Source organism: Chelonoidis abingdonii, chromosome 8 (assembly GCF_003597395.2).
Source record: "Chelonoidis abingdonii isolate Lonesome George chromosome 8, CheloAbing_2.0, whole genome shotgun sequence".
Classification (NCBI taxonomy): domain Eukaryota; kingdom Metazoa; phylum Chordata; order Testudines; family Testudinidae; genus Chelonoidis; species Chelonoidis abingdonii.
In genome coordinates this window covers 25,533,331-25,545,740 of record NC_133776.1, presented here as the reverse complement: position 1 = coordinate 25,545,740, position 12,410 = coordinate 25,533,331, and the positions used below count along the sequence as shown (strand labels likewise).

Here is a 12,410-nt window from a genome sequence, read left to right as displayed (position 1 = left end):
CTGAGAACCATGTAAATCTTTGTCTGTTTCCAGAAATGCCTTGAGTAAACATTCCCATGTTCCGTGTTCTAGCATAGCTTTAGAAAAAAAACCAGCCTCTTCATCAGCCCGAGAGGCACACTTTGCAAAAGCCAGGAGCTGTGCAGCACCAGAGACTTTCCAACTTGCTAAGTAGTCACGCTTCCTGAGTTTTGAAAGCAGATGCTCTCAGATGTCCTCAGCCACATCACTAATATGGCATGAAGCCGTTGTTATTTGAGAAGCCCAATGTTTACAAGTTGATAGCTGCTTCATGCCCTGTAACTTTTGAAACCACTGCTTGCAGAAGGGTAAGATTTTCTGGAATAACACCCATTTCAAATGGCTGTGTGATTCATAGGACGAACCATTAAATGCCTGAGTGGGGTTCATGCTGATATTGCCAGTTTGGGTTATCAGGTCCTGTTGATTTTTTTATTTTTATTTTTTTATATTCTCAGATTTGTCTTTCACAGACTGAAGTTTGGTTTCTAAATATTGTGTCAACTCTGAAGATTTCCTGTTCTCAGCTGCAATCACTTTCCGTCATACTACACACTGTTGTTTTGCATCAATCAATACAGAAACCACACATCATGTTTTTGCCATCGTATTTCCTCATTTTCTTTTTTCGCCATCACTTGAACAGCATGCCATGCAATGATCAATCTTTCTGAATCACCTTGGGCCACATCTGGGCCTAAACAAAGAGTGAACGATGTATGCAACATGGTCACAGGAGGCTCAGCAGTGCTTTTGGGCCTTAGCAATTACAGTTGACACATCTGGTATTCCAACGTAGTGATACATATGGTTATGGTCTGTGTGCATGGCTACTTGCACTTTGAGTCATACCTAGTAAACAGTGTCTGTAATGGGGCTTTTCCAGTTTTGTGTAAAATAAATTCAAACACACACACGTTCACTAGCAGAGGCTATAGCAGCCTTCTACACACTCACCTCTTGAAATGGTCTACAGTAAACCATCAGCTGGTATTTTCAATGGACAAGTAAACTGAATACCCTTACAAGGACAGATCATGACAGGGCATACAGTGGGTATTTACTTTTATTATTTTATATTTATTGATTTTTTTCCCAAAAAAAGTTTATATTATTTGATGACCGACCTCAGCCTCCATGGATCTCTCCGGGCCTCCTCTGAGTCTTTGACCCATAGTTTGGGAAACACTGATTAAGAATTTTGCTTTTTTAAAGGGAAACAATAGGATCACAGATTAATAGAAATGGAGGACTGGAAGGAACCTCAACAGGTCATCTAATCCAGTCCTCTGCACAGAACCAGGACTAAGTATTATCTAGACCAGGGCTAATGAAGCATTTTTTGTCAAAGTCCAAATTTCTTGGTCAAGATATAGTCAAGGTCAAGACTCCAGAGAAACATTTTTCACACAGCAATAACAATAATGATAATAATAATTGAATAATAAGATTTTGGGGTCTGTTCAAAAGCGTCTGGCAGTCCAGATTTGGCCTGTGGTCTGCCTGTTGACTGCCCCGATCTAGACCATTCCTGACAGGTTTATCTAACCTGTTCTTAAAAACCTCCAATGACAGAGATTCTACAATCTTCCTAGGTAATTTGGTCTAATGATTAACTAACCTTGCGGTTAGGTATAACCTAAATCTCCCTTGCTGCTATTTAAACCCATTACTTCTTGTCCTATCCTTAGTGGATAAGGAAAACAATTCATCACCATCCTCTTTATAACAACGTTTTACATACTTGACTAAAGAAACCCAGTTTTTTCAATCTTTCCTCGTAGGTCATGTTGATCATTTTTGTTGCTTTCCTCTGGACCTTCTCCAGTTTGTCCACATCTTTAGCCCCATCAGTTGCCCGGAACTGGACACAATACTCCAGCTGAGGCCTTATCAGTGCTGAGTAGAGCAGAAGAATTACTTCTCATCTCTTGCTTACAACACTCTTGCCTTTCTAATTTTGTCCCTACATGCTTGTATTGCTTTGTTAATATTCCTCCTTCATAATAATAATCTGAACTAATACAAAGAATCATATCTCAATACTAAAACTCTAATTTAAGAAAGTAAATGTCACTTTAATAGGTCATCATAGCTTGACTGCTGAAGATGCTGCCTATTAACAAAATCATTTTGACACAGAGAGCTATACTATCCCATTAAAACACAAACAAAATGATCAGTCATCTCTAACCAAACAAATCTACTTTTTACTGCTGAACTAAACAATACTCCTTTAGTGACAGTCTGCCAACTAGGAGTTAATGGTTCCCCTAGAGAAAGTATGTGGATGCATTCTAAACTCAGTATGTAACTCAAAGCTTAAATGGAAATCCATACACCAATCAGAGATGCTTGCTTCGTGTGCCTATATCCTACATGCCATACAGATGGTGTGATCTGTAGTACTAGTGACTATCTATTGACATACAAGAGATAATTAATTTTCATTGATTCTTATAAAGGTTGCCCAGAAAAACAGACCTAATTTTTTTAAAGGCAAAAAAAGGCTATTTTAAATTAGCTCCCACCAAATAGTACGAATGAAAATTTGTGACTAACTAACTACAAATGAAATAATTATATAAAGTATGAATCACAATCACATATTTATTATTTTCTGAGTGCCAACAATATATTCAGCACTGTACGATACAGAGAGGAAGACACAATAAGACTACTCTGCATTTTTGAAGCACCTTCGTTCCAAACATCTTCATGTACTTTACGAGCTCTAAGGAATTGAGCCTCAACATAAGTCTGTAAAGTAGGTAAGTGTTATCAACCCTATTTTACTGAGGAAGAAACTGAGGCATAGACAGCCTGTGCTGCCCAAACTTAAAGTCTGTAACAGAGCTGCAAAGACATCCCTAACCGTAAGACAAGCTAGAGTTATGACCTGATCTTAATGGCAAAACTACTTTTGGCTTCAATTGTAGCATGAGTAGATCCTTAGGTGATATCACCATTAAACACTACTCAGGTTGTGTCTACACTGCCACTTTCCACACTAAAACTTTTGTCGTTCAGGGGTGTGAAAAAACACCCCCCTGAGCGACAAAACTTTTAGTGCTGAAAAGCACCAGTATAGACACCAGTTAGGCTCCCGGCGATAAAGCTACCAACACTCGTTAAGGATGGGTCTTTTTATAGCTGGGAGAGCTCTCCCCCAGCGATAAAGAGTGTCTACACTGCCCATGTCACAGTGCTGCTGCACCAGTGCTGCTGCACCAGTGCTGCCACGGTCACGCTGTAACGTGTAAAGTATTCATTAAAAGACAGGCTTCTTTTTATGTAAGCAGTGTAGTTGTAGCTGTACTGGTCCCAGGATATTAAATAGACAAGATGGGTGAGATATCTTTTACTGGATCAACTTCTGTTGGTGAGAGAGGCAAGCTTTCATGCTACAAGTGCTCTTCTTCAGGTCTGGGAAAGATACTCAGAATGTCACAGCTAAATGCAAGGTTGAAGAGATTGATTACCATAAGTAGTTAGCACATATTCTAAGGGACCATTCAAGACGTTAACAAGCCACTCTACCTGGAATGGTCCCTTGGAATATGTGCTCACTACTTATGCTAAATAATCTGTTCCACCTTGCATTTAGCTGTGATGCTAGCTAGGAGTACCCTTCCCAGACCTGAGAGCTCTGTGTGGCTCGGAAGCTTGCCTCTCTCACCAACAGAAGTTCATCCAATAAAAATTTTATTAAGATGATGTTTTAAATAAAAGTGAATGGTACAGAGTTTAAGCACAGAAGTTTCTGGTTATCAGGGAATAACATAGACTATCAAGGGGTGCGAATTTCGGTTTAAGATCCAGTGGCATAAGGAATACATAATCTGCAATATCCCCAATTGGGGGTAAAAGGTTGGCAGGTCAAAGTGCAGACATTGAGATATGAGGGTATGTTGTTCATATGATGGCTATGTTTGGGCATGAAGTATAATGAGTGGATACGATTATTACCTCATGCGCCTTGTCTCTCTAAGGCTATGTCTACACTAGAGAGTTTACAGCGGCACAACTGTACCAATGCAGCTGCGCCAGCCACTCTAAGATCTCTCATGTAGCTGCTCTATGCTGACAGGAGAGAGCTCTCTCTTTGACCTAATTAAACCACCCCCAACAAGTGGCAATATCTATTTTGGAGAAAGAAGCTCTCCCACAGCATAGCGCTGTGCACACAACCACTTATGCCAGCGAAACTTATGTTGCTTTGGGGTTCACACCACTGACCAACATAAGTTTTGCCGACATAAGTGGTAACGTAGACAGGGCCTAAGCTTCTTTGTAATAACAGAAAGATTCTCCCCTCAGATCCACATGGTAATACTCAACTACAGTACTAGCACTCCCTAACATCACAGGAAAAGTGACACAGAGGTCAGAGAAACACTAAATACTGCAGCTGAGTACTAACGTAGAGACCTGAAATGAGAATTTTCCCCTGTATTTTGAGGATAAAACCATTTTGATGTCAATAGTATTTTTTGATAACACATCAGTGCAAAAGCACTCCTGCTTATTGCCAGGCTTGGGATCTACTAGCATCAAATCAATAGTGGATAACTTCACCTTCAACTCATAGAGAGAGAGAATTTTTTTTTCCCTTTAAAATATTGATATTTTATTGCCCCCAGAGTCATCTTGGAACACAAGCCTTAAAGGGTGAAAGACAGAATTGTTAACTCAATTCCCTAGGCAACATCTCAAGCTGAGCTGGTATTGTTACAATAATGAGTTCCGCTCCAGCTGATCCAAAAGCACCAGCTGATCCCTATTTTATAGGCTTTTTAAATGAGAAAATGCTTTTCAGCCAGTGCCATAAATCTTTTAATGAATCATTGATAGTCAGATGATAAATCATAATATTCTTTTGCTGTACAACCTAACCTTTTATCCAGAAACTGACTCCTTCACAGGCTATATAGAAGGTATAAATATCTGTTCACTCTATTGGGATTACTCCAAAAGCTGTTGCTCAACAGTACAGGAAGATTTCAACAGTGTATACACTGCAGTGCAGTAGTTTCATAGATTTTTTTTCTTTTGTATAGAACCTGCAACCCTCATACCAATGAGTAATCTATTTATTTTAGTAAGTCTGTTGGGACTACTCGTGTTAGTAAGTCTTGCAGGATTGGGCCCAGACTTCTTTTAAGTACTGTTATGGTGGGCATTTTTTGGTTATAGTAATCATATTTACATGTAATAGCTTCTGAAGCTTTGTGAAATATGGGTCATGAACCTTAAGGACAAGTATATAAACAGAGTTTATGTAAAGGACACAAGCGCTGTACTTTATAACACAGCAGGTATCTCTTGAACAAAGAAGCCCTGACTAGTACATTTGATACAATTGATACAGTCTTACATTTGTCTTGGTAACTTAAGAATTATGCATGATTCTTTTGGGCGGTCTCTTCATTTCTTTTGCTCTTCAGAATTATGTGCCGTACTTTCTAGCAACTTATCTAAACCTAATAATTACAACAGACACACAGCTGTGAGCCATACCACAAAGGATGAAGATCAAACAGTGAAACAATGTTTGGGGGAGAGGTTGGTTTTGGAGGGGGGGGGCAGTGATTTGTTGTTTTGTTTTCTTAATTTTTTACTTTAGGGCTAAAACTGTTTTTAAAAGTCTTAATTAGATGTTTGTAAAGTGCTTTCAGAAAGGGCCCAATCCTACCAAGTGCTAAGGTTAAGTCAAGGGCTGCGAGTGCTCTGCATCTTACAGGATTGGACCAAAAAGTGCTACATATAGATGCTAAGAATACACTCAGGGTGAAATTCTTATCCCTTTGAAGTCAATAACAAAACTCCCATCGACTTCAATGCCTCAGTTCCTTCAACAGAGCTGCAAACAGAATCCAGCTCTCCAGACTCTCTCAGTCCTTTTTCTTAACCACAAGACCTCTGTAACTGTAAGATGAACTACAACTGTTAGGGTCTCTTATCTGAATGGCAAAACTCCCATTTACTTCAATGGGACCAGGATTTCACCTCTAAATATTCCTAAGCAAACTGAGGGCCTAATGCTGAGAAATGTTGAGCACCTGCAGCTTCCTGAAAGCTGTAGCCTCCTGAATCTCACACCCTTATTGTCCAACGAGACAAAAATAAACTTTTGCACATGAGGGTCTAAATGAACAATAGGAATTCTATTTCGTATTTTCTCTTTGAACTGAAAAAATGAATACAATTTAATGCAATTCCTGAAACAGACCTTGGAAGAGATACACAGTTCTTTATGACTTATCTTCATATCAACTGTATCTTGAATATCAAATAATGCCTATGAAGCATTAAATTAATGTTAAAAGCAACAAAGAGTCCTATGGCACCTTATAGACTAACAGATATATTGGAGCGTAAGCTTTTGTGGGTGAATACCCACTTCATCAGACGGAAGTGGATATTCACCCATGAAAGCTTATGCTCCAATACAGCTGTTAGTCTATAAGGTGCCACAGGACTCTTCGTTGCTTTTTACAGATCCAGACTAACACGGTTACCCCTCTGATACTTGAATTAATGTTGTAATTGCCAACAAACTTCCTCTCTCCAGGCTCAATATTTCTTCCAAAGTTATTTATATGAACAAGACATGAGCTTCTTATAGTGAGATATATTATTAAAGATGGTACTTATAGAGGACTTCACTAGAACTAAGATAAAAGACACGGTTTCTTTATAGCCTCAGCATATTGATGCACTGTAGAACTTTAAAGCATCTCATCAACCAGAAGAAAATTCTAACTGAAAATAGATGGCAGATACTGTAGATAGGGACGGCAGAATTCAATTTTTTAAATAATGGACATGGATAATATCAATGTTTATTTTAAGCATTTTTCCCTATTTTTATTTAAATTTTCACAGCTGTGCAGAAATATGGATTTGTGCTTTTTTGTTGATTTTTATTACATTCTCACAGTTGTGGGAAATTATGAGGGGTAATTATTACAGATAATTATTTAAGGACAGTAGATGTTGAGATTCAAAAAGTTCAAGCTTTATAACTGTTAAAATACAAATTGTCAACATCACATCCAAGTATACAAAGTAAAAACTCTAATAAGTTCAAAAGCAGCAGTTTTCTTACTATGCCTATCTGTAAATTTTGATTATCATCAATGCACCTTTTTTGTCAGTTTGTATGCATAAGGTGAAATTGACATTTACCAATAAAATAAACTCTTCCAAGCCTAACTATACATATTTATTTTAAATACTTTGGTGATAAACATTTAAAAAGCTGATGATCAAATCAGAAATTCTTTCAACAGTACAAGTTTTAAAAAAATCCTGGACGAAATTACTCAACCTATTGTTCTTTCAAAACTAATTTTGCCTGGCTATAAATCCAGACTGCAGGGAACCCTTCTCCCTTTGTTTCAGCCCCATCTCCCCCCCCCCCCTCGATTTTTTCTGTCTAATTATCTGACTCCCTGCTAACATTGCTCTTTGCAATTTACCTCCAGGAACCAATAGGAACACATGTCATTGGGAATTAGGGAATTGCAGGATACAAACCAGCAAACAAGATCATAAACTACCCAAATGTCAAAACTTTCTTTAACCATGAGATGTGAGGGCAACACACTACATTTTATTCCATTTACTAATACAATGTAAAAGAACTAGTCTTACAAAGCAGAAAAATGTTTATTTAATTCAGATGTCTTTGTTGTCCTGGAGACCAAGTGCTTAATAGCATATTATATAGCAACATACTGCATTTCATTCCATACAATCAAAAAGTAAGGCCCTAGTCATTGAATTCCTTCTACAGGGCAAGGTGATCAATTCCAACTACAGCTAAAGAATTCCCTAACTCCATCAAGGAATCCATGTTTCTTGTTTGTGGCAATAACTGCTAGAAAAAGGTCATCAGCTTTTTCATCTCTGCTGCTTATCATACATCAGCTAAATAACCATAATTGGGTTACTGAGAGGAGCTGGAAGGACAAAAGCAATGCTGAGCCACCTGAAATACAAGCCTGTTGACATAATAATATAAGAAATATGTACATGTACCAAATTTAACACTCCTGGTAAACAAACTCCTATTAACATTCCCTGATAATACTGTTTAAGAATAAGGAAATATGCTTTCCAAACAACATAAGACTCTGTATTGGCTATCTTAATTTTAATGGCTCTGGTGAGTCAGTCAATCTGCAAAAGACTTAAATGGGTACAGAAAATGAGATGGGAGATTCACAAGAAAAGCAATTGACCTTTCTTCAAAGGCTAACCTTTTGCTCTCTCTTTCACCTACATCTCTGAACTCATCTGCTTAATACAAATGTATTACAAAGACGGAAATATTAAATCAAAAAGACTTTACTTGATTGGAGGTGAATCAAATCCATCACTGTTTCCACAACTGCTTTTTATTCTTAATTAATGTTATCTAAAATCAAAACATACAAGGCAAAGGAGTTCTGTCTCTCTCAAGCGCCCACTTTGGGGCACACAGCAGGTGGCAAAGTGGAAAAGTACAAACCAGCCACAGAACAGAAGACTTCTCCTTAAAAAGTATCTGTCACACTCATTATGTTCGGTTAGTCTAGAGAAAACAGATGAATGAAAAAGATGTACCAATTTCAAGAGGGATCCTCACCCCACTATTCCGGCTTTCCAGCTCCCAGCCGAAGGAAGGCACATCCGTAGCTGTTAAAAAATCATTGAGACGCTTTGTATGTGGTTATTGTCTATCTAGTAACTGGATATCAGTCATTTCTTCCGCTCCTCGCCTCTCTTTGCCTTCTGTCCCCCTTCCATTAAATGCAAATGATTCACGCCATTTGAAACTAGTGTGAGCTCCTTATTTCCATGGCATTAAACGGAGCGCTTAACATGCCTCCCCAAAGGGGCTGTAGCAGACACAATGACCTCCCCTGGCTCCCTGGGACCGAGACACTTGGAGAGGCCATTACATCTACTCCAAGGAAGCGAACAAAACCTTCCTCCCCTTGGCTGCACCTCGAGTCGGAACCAGCCCGCGGGGGGAGGCTGGTGGCTCCAAGGCGTCTGCCCCGGCCCAGCGGGTGACAGCAGACAGCTCCTAGCCATCTCCCGAGCATGTTACCCCGCCAGATGAAACCGGCGGCCCGGGGGGCTGCGCCACACAACTTACTGGGATGCAGCCACCGCCTGCCACGGGAAAGTTCACGAGAACTTGGTGCCTGTCGTTAGCCCTGCACCCCAGTGCCCACCGGGCAAGCCCGTACCTCTCAGCGGCTCCCTCTCGCTAGGGGATGTGCCCCCGCAGCGGGTGCCGAGCGGGTCTTCCCCAGCCCCGCAGCAGGAGCAACCGGCAGAGAAGGCGCCAGCACCAGCTTTGCTGCCGCCACAACCTGCGTCCTCATTCAAACACACACAGCAATGCCCCCCAGCTGCGCGGCGACAGCAGGAGAAACCTGGAGCGGGAGCCGCCCGGACCGGAGCGCCCCGCGCCGCCAGCCCCGGGCACGCAGCACAAACGGCCGCACACGCCGTGCAGCAGTCGCTGCCAGGCCCTTTCCCTGGGGAAGGGGGGATGGAGGGGGTGGCAGCTCCGGGGCCGGATCCTGCTCCCGCTGGAGTCACTGTAAGGTCACGATCCTGGCAGGTCAATTCCTCGCTGGCGGGGGACTCTGCTGACCGCAGCAGAGTTGCCCCAGCATGCTGGGTGCTGTTGGTTATTCTGCCATTTCCATACTATCAGGATAGTTGCAGACACTTGAGGGATGTCATTTTTGATAGTCTGGCCTAGTTTCTTCAGTCCTTCCTCGGGCAAAACTCTGTCTGAAGTCAATAGGAGTTCAGCTTCATGAAGAGGGAGAGGAGGATTGGGTCCTCACTCCACCCTAGGAAAGCATCAGTAAATGGGAACTACAGCAGCTGGTGGTGGGAGAATTAAATCCATTACCAACCTGTGGGCAGCTGCTCTGCAGTCCCTCCTCCACTGCAGCTATCTACCTCACCTATATTACCTGAGTCCCTAGGGTGGACCCCTGCACAGGAGTGGGAGTAGTGGCCACAGGACTGGCCCTAGCCCTCTGTTTCTCTCCTAACCTGCTAGAAAACCTCCTCTCTGCCACGGTTTATGTGGAGGTGGTGCAGAGCCTACCTCTGTCAGTCAGGAGAGGCAAGTTAGCTCCTTTCCATTTCTGCTCCTCAAGTATCTTCCCTCAAATGCCCCCACACACACATACCAGACACAGAGAGCAGAACGATTGCGATCATGTTGCATTGGAAGAGGCCGTCCATCCCATGATTCCTCCATGCCCGGGTGAATTGCACTTTCTGCAAAAAAGCGAAGCAAGCTTTCGCATCTTATTTGTGTGTCCACCCTGAACACTTAAAATGCATGAATTTGGTTTCTGTTTTCTAACAGGAGATGAATTTAGCTAAAGGATTCTGAAGTGGTAGTGATCCAGCACCAGGTATTCCAGCATTTCTTGTCTCCGCTTCTATTCAGCGTGCTCCTATTGTTCGCTAGTTCAAAGTCTGCTGGGAGTACTAAGCAGCTTTTCATTCACCTTCTATTTCAAAGTTTCCTCCAATAAGAAGGCTCCAAGAAAGTATGGGTCACACTGTGCGAGTCATGTTTGTATTTCACTTTACACAGAGAAGCAGTAACAATGTTACTGCCCGTTCAAAATGCAAGAAAACATTTTTCTTTTTGTAAAGATCTACAAAATTAGAGATGGAAAAGCCCTATCAGAGGATCCCATCTATCCTCAGCAAGTGCAGGGAATCATTATATAATTCCTTTCACAGAGGATGCATCAAATAGATTAATATCATACTCAGTCACTGTCAAAAAAGCCAAGAAGAAGTGATCAAGTTTTAGTTTTTGTCCTGTTCTCAAACTGAAAGATATGCCATGGTTTTCCTGGGCTTTACAGATTGTGAGAACATTATTGCCAGTCCAGTTTGTCAGACTAGGAGACAGATCTGCGATGGGCAGCTGCAGAGGGAGTAATGTGACCTCTTAGAGCAGCATCTTAAATTTCACCTTTTCATCTCTGTCCAGCAACTGATTGGCTGATACCATAGAAACAATCCATTGTTGTCATTCAATTCAGCACGGGCTATTGCAATTGCACAGCAAAGTATCATGGGCTAAACGGAAGAAGCTTTATCCTCAAAGTAATTGCATGTGAAACGTGAGTTAGGCACCGTTAAAAGGGGGCGAGGGGGAGCTTCAGCTTTGAATATGTATATTATCGCTCAGTATTACATCTGGTTGTTGGTGGTGTTTTGTTTTTGTTTTTTTTTTAAACAAAGAGCCTTCACAATATACAAGATCTTTAAGCATAAAAAGGGGAAAGCAACTGTCTAAAATTTCTCTCCCTGAGTCACCACAAACCGACTCTGTAGTTTTGGAAGTTCAGGAGTTTTCCTTACAGAATTCCTTCATTTTTGGAGTTCAAATGCATTCATTCTCCTTCGACCTTCATCACAGCACCTAAAAGCACTTTTCAGGAAGTTACTGATTCTGATGTCTTTCACTCCTAACATGTTCCTGAGCTGCTCATTCATATCTTTAGGGATTGCTCCAAGTGTTCCAATAATCACTTGGATCATCTCTGTTCTAGTTTTCCACAGTCGTTCCAGCTTGTGGCAGAGTTCTTAATACATCGCTATCTTCTCTAATGGTTTTTTATTTTTCTGTCTGTTGGTGTGGCAATATCAATTAGCATGATCTTATTTGTCTTCTTTTCTACAGCAACTATGTCTGGCATGTTTGCCTGTCCCGTTTGCTCTGTGACAATTACCAGAGCCCATAAAAATCTTAGGACTCTTCCTCCTCTAGACTAGAGCACTCCACAGAGGTTCCAATGCAAACATTTGGCAACCTCATTGTCTCTGTTCATATATTCTCTCCCAGCCAGGCTCCTGAAAGTGTTTAACACATACTCCATCTCTTCCTTTTTGGAACACATTCTGCAGTTAGGGGAGCAGTTCTGTCAATCAGTTTTATTTTGAATGTAATTAAGCTTTAAGGACTGCTCTTGTGTACTCATAATGAGGTATCTTTCTACAAACCATGAGTTTGTTAATCTTCAGTTACTAAAGGGATTCAATCTCTCTTCACCACTCTGTAAATTTTTCAAGCCTTTCTTTGGTAATTTGCTTTCTCCTTTCTTTTATGCTTTCTAGGGCTGAGATGTGCACTCAGCTCTCACTTGTTATCACAATTAGATGATCTTTTACTGTCTCCAGCTTCTCATATGTTATATTTTTCAATGTCAATTGCTTCCTCCACAGATAGCAGACCTTTTCCTCCATCACATCATTGAATGTACATCCTGTTCATGTCTTGATAGCTACTCACTTCTCTATGGATCACCAGAAACTTTCTTGTTTGGATGTCAGTTTTTTCT

At 40.9% G+C, this 12,410-nt stretch overlaps 1 protein-coding gene across 1 annotated transcript in view; it reads right to left on the bottom strand.

The window, feature by feature from the left end:
* The window catches only part of PLCH1 (phospholipase C eta 1), a 186,254-nt gene extending 176,878 nt beyond the window's left edge, over positions 1-9,376 (bottom strand). The window contains exons 1-2 of the mRNA XM_032787405.2: positions 9,267-9,376; positions 8,635-8,706 (exon numbers count right to left, since the gene is read on the bottom strand). The gene's annotated coding sequence lies outside the window, so the exon portion shown is untranslated. The remainder of the gene's footprint in view (positions 1-8,634; positions 8,707-9,266) is intronic.
* Between the last annotated feature and the right edge of the window lie 3,034 nt (positions 9,377-12,410).